Genomic DNA, 14,868 nt, shown 5'->3' with positions numbered 1-14,868 from the left:
CTGGGTCTGTTTCCTTACCCAGCACTGCTCAGCGCGGCTAAGAGTCCTGACCGTCTTGAGTTCTTGGCCTTCTAGCCTTCCCCCCGGCCCAGCTGTTTCTTAAGCCCCCGACTCTGGCCCTGGCTCGTCCCTCTCTCTCCTTCCTCAGCTGGTTAACAGCACGACCCGCGGGGGCTTCCCCGCGGGGGCTTCCCCGCGGGGGCTTCCCCGCTCCAGGGGGTGGGGTTCCCCGACCTGAGCTCAAAGACTGAGGCGCCTGGCAGGCCACTCTGAGTAGGAATGAGAGAGGAGGCTAAAGATGGGAAAAGGTTAAAAGGAGGGAAAAAACAGTGAAAAGAGATAGAAAGGGGTTAGAGAGAAGAGGAAACGGAGAGAAAAGGTGAAAGAAGGGAAAGCTGTGTATGTAGGGGGGTTGTTGGCGGGAGTGAGAAGAGAGGTCAGGAAAGGTTGAGTCAGAGAAAAGGGAAACCAAAGGAAAGCTGGAGAGAGAGAGACGGAAAGAGGAAAAAGAACAAGCGAGCGAGATCGAGAGCGCAGGGTCGGAAAGGAACGAAGAGGGAGAAGGAAAAAAAAACGAGGCAGGAGGTGGGGGTGGGGGGAGGGAGGGAGCCGCGAACAGGGAGGAGGGAGCCTGGGAGGGAAGGAGGGAGGGAGGGGCCGAGGGACGGAGCGGGTGGGGGCTGGCTCGGTGGCGGCAGCAGCAGCCGCGGCTCCAGCCGCCCGCCGGTTCGCTCTCTCGCTCGCCGTTCCCGCCGCTCGCCCGCCGGCTCTGGACTGCCAGCAGCTCCGGCTCCTAGCCCGGCGCTCCGGCGCGGCTCGGGCTCCGGAGGACAGGACCGCAACTGGCCGGCTGAGCCCCGGGCTGGCCGCGAAGCAGGTAGATGGCTGGGCGGGGACGGCGAGGACGCGGAGCCGTGGAGCGCTGGGGGCACACGGGGCCGGGGGTTGGGGGGTCCTGATCCCGGGGAGGGGGCTTTGCATCCCCTCGACTAACTTTCCACTGGCCCCGTGGATCCCCGGTGCTCAGCCGGGGTCCGGGCTGCGGAAGCTGAGTTCGGTGCGGGAGAAGGTGAGTGTGGATAGAATGCCAGGGGTCCGGGCAGGACGTGGGGCGCCCCGGCGCGGGCAGGCGCGGGCTCTCTGTCCGCAGTCGGGACGCAGCACAGGCGGCCGGGGAAGACCCGAGCGCAGCGGCACGGCGCGGTAGTCCCGGGGAGGGCGCCTGCCCGTCTCTAAGTCTGGGGACTCCCACCTCCGAGCGGCCCCGGGCGCGCCGAGCTCCGCGCGCAGAGCCTGCGAGGCGCTGCCAGATCCCCCGCGGTGGCTAGCCTTGCGCCTAGCTACATGTAGCCGAGCCCAGGCTGGTGCCATGCGCACTTTTGCTTTTTGGAGGCGCGAAACCGAACGTCTATTTCCTTCCTTTCTCGTCCTGGAGTCCCGACTCTCTTCGGGGAGCTCGCGGACGCCCGACCCCGGAGGTCTCTACTGCCCGCGGCTGTGACCCCACATCCCGAAGTTGAGAAGCGAATCACTACCAGTGCGCGCCTGGAGCGCGGTGCGGAAGTTCCCAACTTGTCGTCTAGCCTTGGAGGGTGGTGTTGGAGATGGGGATGGTTGGTGGTTGTGGCCCCTTGGAGCAGCAGACGCAGACGCTTCCCCCCTGCACTTCGTTTATTTTCCTGATTTGCTTAAAAAAAAATACGACGAAAAATATGCAAAACCGTTCCTCTCTGGAGTCAAACATTCATGTGTGGGACGGAGCCGCCCCCTCGACTGGAACCTGGGAGCGCGGAGCCTTGGCTTGACCGTTCTTCGAGCCCCGGTTCTTTCTCCCGACCTGGACATCCGAGTTCCATCCTAGGGTAGCCGCTTCTCGGGATCCGTCCCCGCTAGCACGCGCTGCGAGGCTGGTCTGACTCCCTCTCATGTGGTCGTGTTCTTTAGAAAAATATTTAGAACTGTCTCCGCTTTAGGATCTCCCGCTCCATCCCCCCGGCACTGCAAAGAACGAGGCCTAGGGCAGGTTGGAGGAGGCCTTTGGGTGGTTTGGGCTCCGGGCCATCTCAGCTCGCTCTGGCCAGGGTACTCGTGCCCGAACATCAGCGCCCCTTCTGCGCTCTGCCGGGAAAGCAGGGGTTAATGCTCCGGCCAGGTGGCGGCGAGCACAGGCTTTCGCGAGTCGGCTTTCGGAGCTGCCCGGGGCGCGAGGCGTCTGGTTCCCGGAGTCCAGGAGGCTGGACTCAACCCAGTTCGGCTTCCGCGGAGCTAGCGGGACCCGGGCTTCGCAGCCCTCTTTGTTGGAGTGCTTGCTGTTGGAGAGGTTCTTTTGAAGGGTTTAGAGCCTGTTTAGTGGGACTGAGAGCTGGGGTTTTTTTGGCGAGGGTCCCTCGGCCCTTGTCCCCTGCCAGTTGGGCGGGGTCCCCGAGGGCGTCGAATCCACCGTCTAAGAGCACCCCATCCTCAGCTCCTTCGGCGGGTTTCCCCTAGTGCGCATACCGCTCTCTGCGTTGCTCACACGTTTTTTAAGCCTCTAGAAATTCAAGATCCACGCCTGCAGTCTCCACCTCTTCCTCCCAATTCACAGATCTGCAAACGAGGGCCCAGAGAAGTTGAAAATATTCGCTTATAGCTAGCTAAGGGTGTAAGGGCACGGTAAACCGGGTCTCTGGACTTCTCATTCAGGAATTCCCCGCCCCCATCACTCTGTGCTGTCCTTACCACTTTGTCAGCACGGGGCAAGTGTAAGCCCTTTGCAGGCTGCGGGACTGTGTGTGTGTGATGTTAGAGGCAGAGGGCTGGTCTCTTGTTAGGTGCTATGCTTCAATCATCCCTCAGGACAAATCACTTAGGTGACAGTTGGTCCAATATCTATCCTATGCCTGCACTGAAGTTTGGGGGGTAAAGGGAGCTCTTAAGACTCTGCCCAGTCCCCAAATGTGCAGTCTACAGGGAAAGAGTAGTCACTATCTCGTAGCCAAGGGAGGGAGTACAGGCTTCCCAGGTGAAGTCACTGTTTGGAGGGGGAGGGCTAGGGTGCTCCCTGGAGAAAGAAGGGTTTGGAATTGAGCCTTGGGTAGATTTCTAATTGAGGGAGTAGGATCACCCTGGCATGGGCACGAGGCTGGAGTCCTGAGAGGGTAAAAAAGCTCTTATTAAGCGTTTGGTCAAAAGACAGCAGAGTCAGGACCCGTGAGAACTGGCCTTTGAGTGAGAGACAGGAAGGCAGTTAGAAGACCCACTGCTTAGAACTCATGCCCAGAACCTGTGGTCAATGTCTTATCATCCTTCAGCTCCCGCCTCTCCCGCCGAAGGATTCTAATATGCAAAACAAAAGACATCCCCCTCTGCCCGGGGAAAAAACCCTGGCCCAGAGGTCTTCTAGTTCCAGATCCAAGGTGAGCAATTGGCTGAGTGCCCATAGAGCCAAGGGTTCTGGCTTCAGCTGGGAAATATTCAGGCCCTTGCTTCTCCTTTTCCCTTTTCTCCTTGTTCTCTGGGGTTTGATATAGTTTCTTTGCCCCTTTCCAAACATAAGTTTTGGGTACTTGAAGGTTTGGGGCTTATGATTGGACTTACTATGGGCAGGGCATTTACTGTGCTAGGAAAGTTTAGTCAATAAACAGTTCTTGAGCTCTTACTTTGTGCCAGGCACTGGGCAGACAGCCATGAACCAGCCAGGCAGAGTCCCATACCTCACGAGGCTGGCATTCTAGGTGTCATTCTCAGGCTTAAAGTCTAGATGTAGAGTGGGGGCAAATATAAGCGATGTCTGAAGAATTGCTGAAACGGGACAATAGAACAGAATAATCCTGAGCCTCCTCTCTGGTGGTTCAAGGCTCTGAGGTAAGAAGGCTTGAGGCTACTGGCTATGGCATTTCAAAATTCTGTGGGCGACCATGACTCTGGCTCCTGGTTGCCAAGGGTAACCCAGAGGCAGCTGCAGTGATGACCTTAGATGTGGCATTGGAGGACTGCTCTGCAGAGCTTCTGCCAGTCAGAGTATGGTGGGAGGGAGCTGTTGAGTATTGGCAACCATGATCTTGCTAGGTATCCATAGAGACTGGTGCCAGGTAACCACATACTTCTTAAATTCTAGCACCCACAGCTTCTTGGTGAACACTGTAGCCCCATTGTACAGATGGGTAAATGGAGCCCTACTCTGCAGTTTGAGACAGTTATTCAGAAAGGAGCCCAGGCTCTGAAAAGTCCAGGTATCCCTTATCCCTGATTCAATAATAATATATAATAATAATGCTCTTTCCTTCCTGTTTTGTAGACCAGTGCTTCTCAGACTTCAATGCAGCATGCTTGCTTGAACACAGATTGCTGTGCTCCACCCCCAGAATTTTTGATTCGGCAGGTCCAGAGTGGGCCCAGTAATTTGAATTTTTAACAAGTTCCCAGGTGATGTTGATGCTCTTGGCCCCAGGACCACAATGAAAGAACTACTGTGTGAGAACAAGGGAAAGTGAGTGATTTTCCTGAGATGATGCAGTGAGGGAGCCTGGAACAAAGACTGTGATTTAGCTCTAGGAACTCCATGAATTTGCCTAGGGATGATTCCCTCCCCCTTACCCACCAGGAGACCATAGAATTAAAAGAATATTTTCATCAGTTCATATACAGAGAGAATATATCCAATTTAATTAGGGAATAAATAGGTGTCCTGTGTTGGGATGTAGACTCGATGCCCTGTGGCTCTGTGGGGGTTTATTTTAGCACTGATATAATTGAAAAGATATCATCCACTCCAAGAGCCCTTCATGAAACTTTCATGGCCCCAGTGGTCATTGTCCAAAGAGGCATGTCTTCTTCATTTAAAAGAAAGTCAGGGAGATTGCTTCTCCTGCTAATGGGAGTATCTGTGTTTCATTTGACAGTATCTATGTAATGTGTTCATAGGGGACAAAGAAAAAGTTGAATAGTTGAACAGAGAGGCATTGGAGGAAGTCCACCTCACAGGTTTACAGATGTTTGTGGAACATTTCATAATGTTTTGAAACTGTCTGTTTCACCTGTGTCTCTGATGTGAAGCTGTATCTCAGCAGAGTTTGTTTCACCTTAGCTGGTTGGGCAAGTGTATCAACACATTTTATCCCCAATGTGTTAATTAGACCCAAAAGAAAAGAATCATAAAAGAGTTGTTCTCCTAAATGCTGGCATTTTTCATCTGGATTCTATTTATTGATTATTTTACAGTTGAGAAGGAGCAAAAAAAAAAAAAATCCATGTTTTTATAGCAAATAAAGCTGGCTGCAGTAATTATGCAGGCTCAACATGTCTGTTCTGGAGCAGAAAGTTGGAATTCAGCCTGACTCTCAAACATTTGGGTGAGATCTAATTGAGAAAGACATTTCAAAGAACAAATATTTAGGAACGCGGACTTTCGGTGATGGTCTCTGTGGGCGAAGCGTGAGTCCGTTGCTCTTGGCTTGATCCTTGGAGGTGGGGGGAGGTGATGGGGAAGGATCTGGTAGAAATGTTGAGACCACAGTGCAAATGGAAGCTGAAACTTAAAGACAATCAGTGAAGCTGAGTAAAGGGAAGAAAGATAACTGATGAGCAAAGGGAGAATCAATTAATCAAATATAGATTGAACACATATTGAAGGTGCAATCTTGGGACAGGCACAGTAAGGGCAAGGCACAGGATTTTACTTGTTATGTATCTCCAGTGATGCTTAGCTCAGGTAGTAGTGACTAAAGCCCTTGATTGGTGTGGGTATCAGTCAGGGGTGCACAGAGCAAAAAACCTGAATTCAACTGGCTGAAACAGTTCTGCCTTAGCATCTCCTACTACAACAGATGCGGGCTGTCCGCCCCAAGCTTAGTTCTTTCAGTGGTTCAATACATCATCAAAGATACAAATTCTTTTCATCATTTCTTGGTCTCAAGGTCACAAGTTGGCTGTAACAAATCCAGGTATTACACCCTTACGATTATGTGCAGAGGCAGAAAAGGCAGGAGGGGAACCTTTACCAGAAGGCTCAGTAGACTTTCCCTCAAGTCTCACTGGCTCAATTGTGAGTCACATGTCCATGCATAAGCCAACCACAGGCAAGGGAAGGAGACCACCATAACTGGTTTAGAATAATCTTGATTTGTTGAGTCTCCGAGATGAAAAAAATTAGAATGCTTTTGGAAAAAAGAAAGGAGCAACCAACAATGCCTGCTATAGCATTTAAGACTTGGGTTTTAATTTTCTGTACTCCTTCTTAGCCCTGTGACTCTGAGCAAAGTATTTTACTTCTTTGAGTCTCAGTTCATTCATCTGTGTAATGGGAATGTATTGGGAAACTAGATATGATTTAACTCAATAACTGCACTTGATTAGTATGTAAGAAGTAGAAAGTTATTTGAAGATTTGATCTCTGATGTCCAAGAATTATAATCTAGTGTGGCAGACTTGTAAGGTCTAGACCATGTAGACTATCAAATAATCAGAGAACAGAACAAGAGAGTAAATCAATAATTGGGACTTGCAGGCCAACCATGGTATGAGGAGTATAACATCAGTGGGAGCCACAGAAGTTAGAAAGACCTCCTAGAGGAGGTGGTTCATAGTGCACACTGGAACTCCAGCATCTTGGTATGGATGGGTCATGAGCTTCTGCCCAGCTTACTGTACTGCCTCTTGCTTTGCTTTTCTCGGTGGCGAAATGGGACCTTAAGCCAAGCTGGGTTCTGATCTCTTTTCTGTCTTTGACAATCCGAATATAGTCAGCAGCTCTGGGAGGCAGTCACAGTGAGTTCCTTGCCAGTCGACAGTTCCTGGTTTCCACTCCTTTGAACGGCCCATCAGTCTCCAACTCTTCATACATTCTAGTTGCTGATTAGATACTATTATTATTAGGATATCTGGCTGCTATCATAAAGGCTACATGCCTAAAGTGGAATCTAATGTCTTCCCATCTCTCAAGCCATCTGCCCTTCTGGATTCTTCATTCTTGTTGTTGGCAGCACCGTCTTCCCAGAGGCTTGGGCTTAAAACCTTAGCAACACTTCTGATGCCTGCCTCCCTCTATTTCAACTATTAAAGCATGGACTTTCTTTTCTCTTCATTATGTTTCTTGAATATAAGTCCTCCTTTCTGGCATGAGATGCTCCCTTTGTGCAGGTTCTTTCTATCTCATGCTGGGTGATGGCAGTAGCCTCCTGCTCTGATCTCCCAGCCCCAAGCCATAGTGCCTTGGGGTCATGGGGACAAATGACCAGAGAATAAAGCAACAACTGGGACTCGCAGGCCAACCATGGTAGGAGGAGCATCAAATCTCCTACAGGAGCATTCTATGGTGTTCGGCAAATAGAATGGTCACTAATTCGAGTACAGAGGTGGTGATGAGCCTAGAATCCGTGCTGCAGACACATATTGCTTGAGGTACTATTTTGCAGCTTCTCATATCTCCCTCTTTCAGGTCATCCCCAAATGTAATTTTTATCCACTCATTACCTTACATTTTTCCCCATAGTACTCGCTGGATGAAGCCCAAACTCCTCAACAGACCCCTGTAAATCTCCACAACTTGCCTGCGTCCTTTCTCCTGGTGGCGTGGCTCACTGTCACGTCCGACTCTGCTTCAAGTTCTGCCTTTCTCTGAGTTTAAGTCAAACCACCCTTTCCTTCAAGGCCAGGGTTAGAGCTGCATCCTCATTAGACCATCCCGGACCACCAGAGCCCATAGTGATCGCGAAGCATCCGTCTCTCCTTCCCCTGAATTTCTGTAGCAGTTATTGCTGACAGCACAAATTTGATACTTAACAATACACTCTGGGGTCATTGTTCAGCATTTTATTGCAATGTTCCTCATCTTCCCAATTGGATGTAAGGCCATCAAGGTCTGAGATGGGGTGAAAGCGAAACCTTCTTTGTATCCAGTTGTAATACATAGGGCACTTCAGTGAATATTTATTGAATTAATAAATCAGAAATAAGGGGAATAAGATTATTTACCTGAAAAGTCAGTTCATCCTCACCCTTTTTTCCTTAACCTCAGTTTGGAGAAGAGACTCACTTTGATGAATGCCTGCCTGCTGTATGCCAGGCACTAGTTTAGGTGATTTTTAGGAGCTGTTGGAACTCAGCCTTGTAAACACCCTTGAGGTTGGGATTATGGTCATCATTTTACAGATGAGGAAGTGGAGGCTGGGAGAGGTTAAGTGGCTTCCAGGCTCACTCAGCAGCGGGAGGCAAAGGGAGGGCGAAGTCAAGGTCTCTCTTCTACGCTCCATTTCATACATCTTCTGGATGTTCTCCTGACCTGTGGGTGCCCTGTTATCCCAGCCTCTTTTTCCCATTTGCTCTGTCTCCCTGCCTCCTTCCATCTCTCATCTCTGATGAGACTCAGGCCCTCTCTTGTGTGCTGGGGGACTTTTAAAACTGTGACATTTACCATGACTCTTTCCTGAAGACCTTCCACCCCCTGTTATGTTGTGTCTTGTTTCGATCTCTCACTTTTTTGAAAAGAGATATTTTATTTATTTATTTGGCTGCATAGAGTCTTAGTTTCAGCACACGGGCTCTCTAGTTGTGGCTTGCGGGCTTAGTTGCCGCATGGTGTATGGGATCTTAGTTCTGCAACCAGGGATCAAACCCATGTCCCCTGCATTGGAAGGTGGATCCTTAACCATTGGACCACCAAGGAAGGCCTGATCCCTCATCTTATTAATACCTTGACTATCTTTCCCGGCACCCTCAAGCCTGATCCTGAGATTCCTTTAAGAGCAAAAAAAAATGTTCTGCCAGTGGGATCAAGCTGGATCTGAGCCAGCTCTTCTGAACCCCTAAGCCCTCCCTTTACCCTCATCTGACTCTTTGTACCCATCCACCCTCACCTGGTACCACTCCTGTTCCGTGTCTCCTGCGTCTTACCTGTGGAAGGAAAACACTGCTGACTTACCAATAGGAAGGAGGTCTCTGCTACCTCCAGGAGCTCTGAGTGGCATTCTTCCACTCTTTATAGCATTCTTCTTTCCTTTCATTCATTCATTCTGAAGACACTGATCATTGATCACATACTCAATATAGCAGGGAACAAACCAAAGCCCTTGCCTTCATGAGTTTGTGCTGAAGTGGGGGAAACAGGTGGTAAAAAAGTGAACATACTTTATACTTTGTGCCGGTTGCAATGAAGAAAAATAGCAAGGTAAAGGGCATAGATGGTGATGGGATGCATTGTGGTCAGGGAAGACCTCTCTAATGGTGACATTTGAGCAGAGACTGAGAGGAAGGAAGCCATGTGGATATCTGGGGGTAAGGGGCACCTGTAATGCAGAGGGAATAGTAAGTGCAAAGGCCCTGAGGTGAGAACTCCCTTGGTAAGTCCAAGGATAAGCAGGACGGTGGCAGTGCAGAGAAGGAGAGGAACTTGGGAGGAGGTGAGGGCCGCCCATCTCTAGCCTCTTCAGTGCCTCAGAAACCCTGTCACCTTCTCACAGCTGTGACCACTGGCTGAAATGAGCACATCCCTCCACTCAGCCAGGTCCCACTCGATCTTCACATCTCAGCTGTGGCACCCCGCCTTCTAGGGACATCCATCTCTGCTCTCTCTCATCAATCTACCTCTTTCCTGAATTGCTGTAACTCCCACCTCTCTCCTGCACAACGTAGCTTTTAATTACCTGCTGCTTGGCCCACCTTCACCTGGGCTCTGTGTAGGTCTCACCTTTCTAACAAACTACCTCCTCAAAACTGGTTTAGTCCTTCTCCCAAGGAGCCACCCCCAAGCTGGCCTCGGTGTCTACCTATGGGAGATGCTGGTGTCAGCAGTGGGAAAGGGCAGGCTCTGCAGAGATCTGTGGGTGGAACCTTCTTCATACCACATTCATTGTCCCTTCACAATAGACAGGAAAACTTTTATTTTGAACCTCCTTGGGTCACTTTGAGCTTGGACCCTCTGCTTGGAGCTGGGATAGGAATCTACCTTTCTTCAGGACTTAGATAAAAGTTTGGCTCTGCTCGGGGGTGAGGGAAAGAGGAACCGGGATGCAGAGAAAGTCACTTATTAGCTTTCCTTGTTCAGTCAAAGTAGAATAATATGCTTCAGGAATGAAGGAGGAAGGAAATTACCTAAGATTCCTGAGACTTCCCTGACATCCAAGGTTGATGAGTGACCTTGGGCAAATCACTTAACCTTCACCTACTGCAGTTTCTTCTCAGCCAAACTCACCTCTTCCCATCCACTGTAGAAGAAAATGAACAATAACCCTGATTTTTAGGGACTCTATCTACTCCCCAGGTTGTTCTCTGCATTAATTTTTAGGCCAATGGTTTTAAAACTTGAGAAATGTACAGATGGTTCCATTTTAAAGGGAGAAAATGCTTCCCACAGACCTCTAATATTGTCTTAAATTATTAATATAATATTTAAAAATCTATATAAACAAAAAATTAGACATAAACAGCTTTGGCTTATAACTCATACATAATCTTAGTGCTCAAACAAGTTTATAAATTAAAATGCAAACTACAAAGCCATTAACAATCAGATTAACAATATTAATTTAACATGATAGATGCTGTTATAGTGCTAAGACTAAATCAGCCCTTGTGACATGATCATGGTTTTGATGGCTTGCTCCACCACATGCCCTGTGGTGACTCAGCTCTCCCAGTACTTTTCTTAGCTAGGATGTTTGTTCTTACAACATGCTGAGGGATCATCTGGCCAGACTTTGGCACAAAAGCATTTGTGTATTAGGTGGCCACTTTTTTTTTTTTTTTTTTCCTCATTGCTGCTGCTACTGCTAAGTCACTTCAGTCGTGTCCGACTCTGTGCGACCCCATAGACGGCAGCCTATCAGGCTCCCCCATCCCTGGGATTCTCCAGGCAAGAACACTGGAGTGGGTTGCCATTTCTTTCTCCAATGCATGAAAGTGAAAAATGAAAGTGAAGTCGCTCAGTCGTGTCCGACTCTTCGCGACCCCATGGACTGCAGCCTACCGGCCTCCTCTGTCCACGGGATTTTCCAGGCAAGAGTACTGGAGTGGGGTGCCATCGCCTTAGCCCATGACAATTAAAGGAACTTTAATTCTAGTGCAACAACAAACACTGATGCAAAGCTGGGTCTTCCGACTGAGTATGACTACTTGAGCACTGAAATGAAATCACAACACTAGAATGGTGCTTTGGTGCCTAAGGAACTCCGGCTTGAGAACAAATGTTGAGCGCTCCGAAACAGCGCCCCCAGTGGTTTGAAAGAGTTAATGCTAGAAGTGAGGCTGATGGCTCTGCAATCCTCTAATAGAAATGTTTGGTACTTTTGTTATGCAATACTGGCTCAAGGGGTAGGTAGAATAGTGTTAGCCCCATCGCACAGGTGAAACTTGAGCTCAGAGAGATTGAGCAGTTAAGGTCCCATTGGACATTGGGGTCATCTGGACTCCATGCAGGTCTGTGGACTCAGAGTCCCTGACTTGCTAACAGGCTTCACTGCCCCCTCCCTACAGACCCTCACCAGGTTTCAAGGTGCTTTGAGTGATCAGAATACAAGGACTCTGGAGTTACTTGAGAAACACTAGACTCTCCCAGTGGACTCACAGCTTTCTGGTGGAGTCGTCAGGGTGTTATTTGGTGCAGAAAAGAGGAGTGAAGCCAATAAAGACGGGATAATGGTTCTCAGATCCTCCAGTGGATGGCAGTAGCAGGAGATGGTGCCTTCCCTGAAGGCACTTGGGAGGAGTGGATACCAGTGACCTCAGGAGAGAAGATATCTTAGCAACTGCTACCTTGATTAGGGCTTCACACTTTAACAAGCACTTTTTGGGTGCATTTATTTTCAAGTTTGTCCTATTTTAAAATTTTTATTTTTATTGTGATAAAACACACATAACATAAAATTTGCTACCTTAACCATTTTGAAGTGTACATTTCACTGGTATTAAATACTACATAATGTTATGCGACCATCACCACCATTCATTTCTATTACTCTCTAGTGTGTATTTTACAACAACTTGGCAAACCAGGTCACCATCCTCAGAAACAGGGGCTCAAGTGACTTGTCCAAAGTCACACCTCAAACCTGTGCCTGCCTCTCAACTGTGACCTTAAGTGATAATGGTGGGGTTGGTTTCCCAAGGACCTGTGGGGGCCATGTGGGATGGCCAAGCTTTCTGAAGTAGGGGCTGAATGGGATGACCTTGAAAGAGCCGTCCTGGAATTGATTCTGCTCATTGGTCAGGGTCGGTATGATTCACTCCTGTGTATCTGGGATATGCCTTTCCTCGGATCAAAAATTCTTTAAAACCTACTCCTGCCCTTGGAAGCTGCCCTTCCCCTGCCTGAAATTGATTGGTTTATCATCCAAGCTTAAAATAACTACAATAAACAAAAACACCCCAAAACTTTTTTATCCTGCAGTGAATGAGCAACAATCTACATATGCAAATAAATGGCATGCCTGTCCCTATGAATATTAATTTGGGAAGAGAGCTCAAGGCCCTAAAATACACTCAAAACCATCAATGTGGCATTTTGCAACTGTTCTAGCTTGCTCTGAAATCACAGCCTTATTATATCTTAAGGTATTATAAAATATAATAAGCTACAAGCTGACATCCCCTTTGAACCTCTGAGGCTACCAAGGGGACATAGATATCTCAGGTAGGCAAGCCAGAGGCCGGGGTTGGTGGCTGAATCCTGACTCTGAGACTGTGGCTGACCTTGTCCTACCCTGGCAGGGCCCAGGCCTTAGCTCTTCTCATATCCCAGCATTAGCAGTGAGTCCCCAAGGTCAGGGGACAGTTCTGGGGAACACTGAGGAGGCAACTACTAGCCTCAGGGAGATGGAAGGTGGGAGAGGGAGGGTCCTTGAGGATTAGCTTGTCTTACCTCTCAAACGAGGCAAATGTGGGAATTGAGACCCTGGGACGGTGGGTGACTTGCCCAAAGTGACATGGTGACTTAATAGAGAGTGAGAAATCTTATTCATTTTTTGCTCTGAAAAGCACATTTCCTTTTCTGTGTGTGTGTGTGTGTGTGTGTGTGTGTGTGTGTGTGTGTGTGTGTAGGAAGTGGTGAGCAGAGTGGCATTTAAAGTTTGTATACTTTGGGGGAAAGCATCATTTTTCTAATGTGAACGTTCACCCTGAGACAGGCAGAGACTGAAAATCTAGTCTTGTATTCCATTTGGATGGAAAGAAATGATTGCCTTCCTCCCCTAGGAAACCTCCAAATTAGATTATACAAAGGCCAGAATTAATGTAAGCTTGCATGGTAGGGCACACCCCGGGCAGAGTGATGAAAGGGCCGAGTGGAGAAGGGCAGGAGTGCCTCAGAGGAAGCCAGAGGTTAACCATTGGCTAGGGAGGACCACAGGGTGGAGGAGGAAGAGCTGGTAGTGACGGCTGTGTTCTCGTCCAGGGGAGGCTCTGCTGGGGGAGGGGAACGGGTGGCTCCATGGTACCCTCCCTCGCCGGGTCTCTTGTGCTACTTAACTGTAAGCTCGAGCCTATAGGCTCACCTTTGGGCCTATACACGCCCACCACTCCGTAACTTTGCTTTGTGAAGATCAAATGAGGATTTCAGGTTCCTGCACCTTGCCTGGTACAAAGTAGGTATTCAGGTGTTCTTGTTGTTTAGTTGCTCAGCTGTGTCTGACTCTTTTGTGACCATGGACTGAAGCCCGCCAGGTCCTCTGTCCACGGGATTTCTCAGGCAAGAATACTGGGGTGGGTTGCTATTTCCTTCCCCAGGGGATCTTCCCAAGCCCGGGATCGAACCCACGTGTCCTGCTTGGTAGGCGGTTTATTTACCACCAAGCTACCAGGGGGCACCTGGGCATTCAGTGCCTCTAGATTTCTTCTCCTGGCAGATTTATAGACTGGCTGTGCTGGGTCAGCATGGAGATGTGTGCTCTGTGTTTGTGTCTGTGTTGGTATGTGTCTACTAGTGTGTGTCTGCTGTGTCTGCTTCCATCCACGTTTGTCTTCAAGGGCGTGGTGGCGTGCGTAGCTGTGTGAGTCTGCGTCTTCGTGAGTGACTGGTGTCTGTGTGTCAGAGTTTCATGGCAGCGTGTCTGTTTATGTGTGTTTCTGTGAGTGTTGTGAGTACTTTAATGGTGTGTTGGTGTGGTGACAACAGTGATGTGTGTGTGTGTGTGTGTGTGTGTGTGTGTATGTAGGTGCAACGGGAAGATTGAGTGGGGTTTGGAAGGTTCACTGTGCCATGGACCTGGGTCCCCTCTAAGATGCTCCCACCCAAAGCCCTCACCTGCTTCTGACTCCAGGTCCTAACTGCCCAGGTCCACTCACCCCTACCTCCCTCTAGAGGCCACTGGGTGCCTTTGCCCTGGCCTGGCCCTGGATTATTTGTATTTGAGTTTGCATATTACATGCATATCATTTGCATTGTCTAAATAGACTCTGCTTTCAGTTCTGCACTTTTCAAGGTAAAATGGAGTTGCTCCTCTTCAAGGTCATTATATTAACAATTGCTGCGTTTGCTTTTACTCTTTCTGGTCCAGGACTCCCTCTCAAAACTGGGTGACTAGGGGAGGATGAAAGCTCAGAAACCTCTGCTTGTCCCTCCTTTGAGCAGAGGGATTGGTTGGTGGGTAGAGGTGCTGGGACCCTGGGAGGAGCAGCTAGGGAGGACACTTTCTTATTCCATGGTAGTTGCTTCTGACCAGAGCCAACTGTGTCATATCAGACCTGGAGACAAATACACTCCGACTTGTGCCCTGTTGCCTGCTTCTCAAGCACCCCCCAACATCCCCCTGGGGGGTGTAAAGGAAGGGTCGCTTTGGGTGTTTCAGCCCCTTTGTATCCATATTTGGCTGGGGAGGACCTTATGGGAAACAAAGGAGCCAAAAATGTTTTTTCTATTCAAACACCTAATACATTATGTACACACACACACATTCACGTATT

The 14,868-nt window shown here is 49.1% G+C and overlaps 1 protein-coding gene across 10 annotated transcripts in view; it reads left to right on the top strand.

Moving 5' to 3' along the window:
• The first annotated feature begins 685 nt into the window (after window positions 1-685).
• The window catches only part of MEGF11 (multiple EGF like domains 11), a 392,757-nt gene continuing 378,574 nt past the window's right edge, over window positions 686-14,868 (top strand). For all 10 annotated transcript variants that reach the window (XR_011568729.1, XM_070796933.1, XM_070796931.1 and 7 more), the window contains exon 1: window positions 686-877. The gene's annotated coding sequence lies outside the window, so the exon portion shown is untranslated. The remainder of the gene's footprint in view (window positions 878-14,868) is intronic.

This window comes from Bos indicus, chromosome 10, assembly GCF_029378745.1.
Source record: "Bos indicus isolate NIAB-ARS_2022 breed Sahiwal x Tharparkar chromosome 10, NIAB-ARS_B.indTharparkar_mat_pri_1.0, whole genome shotgun sequence".
Taxonomy (NCBI): Eukaryota; Metazoa; Chordata; class Mammalia; order Artiodactyla; family Bovidae; genus Bos; species Bos indicus.
The sequence above is the reverse complement of the archived record's forward strand: the minus strand, read 5'-3'. Positions and strand labels throughout refer to the sequence as shown.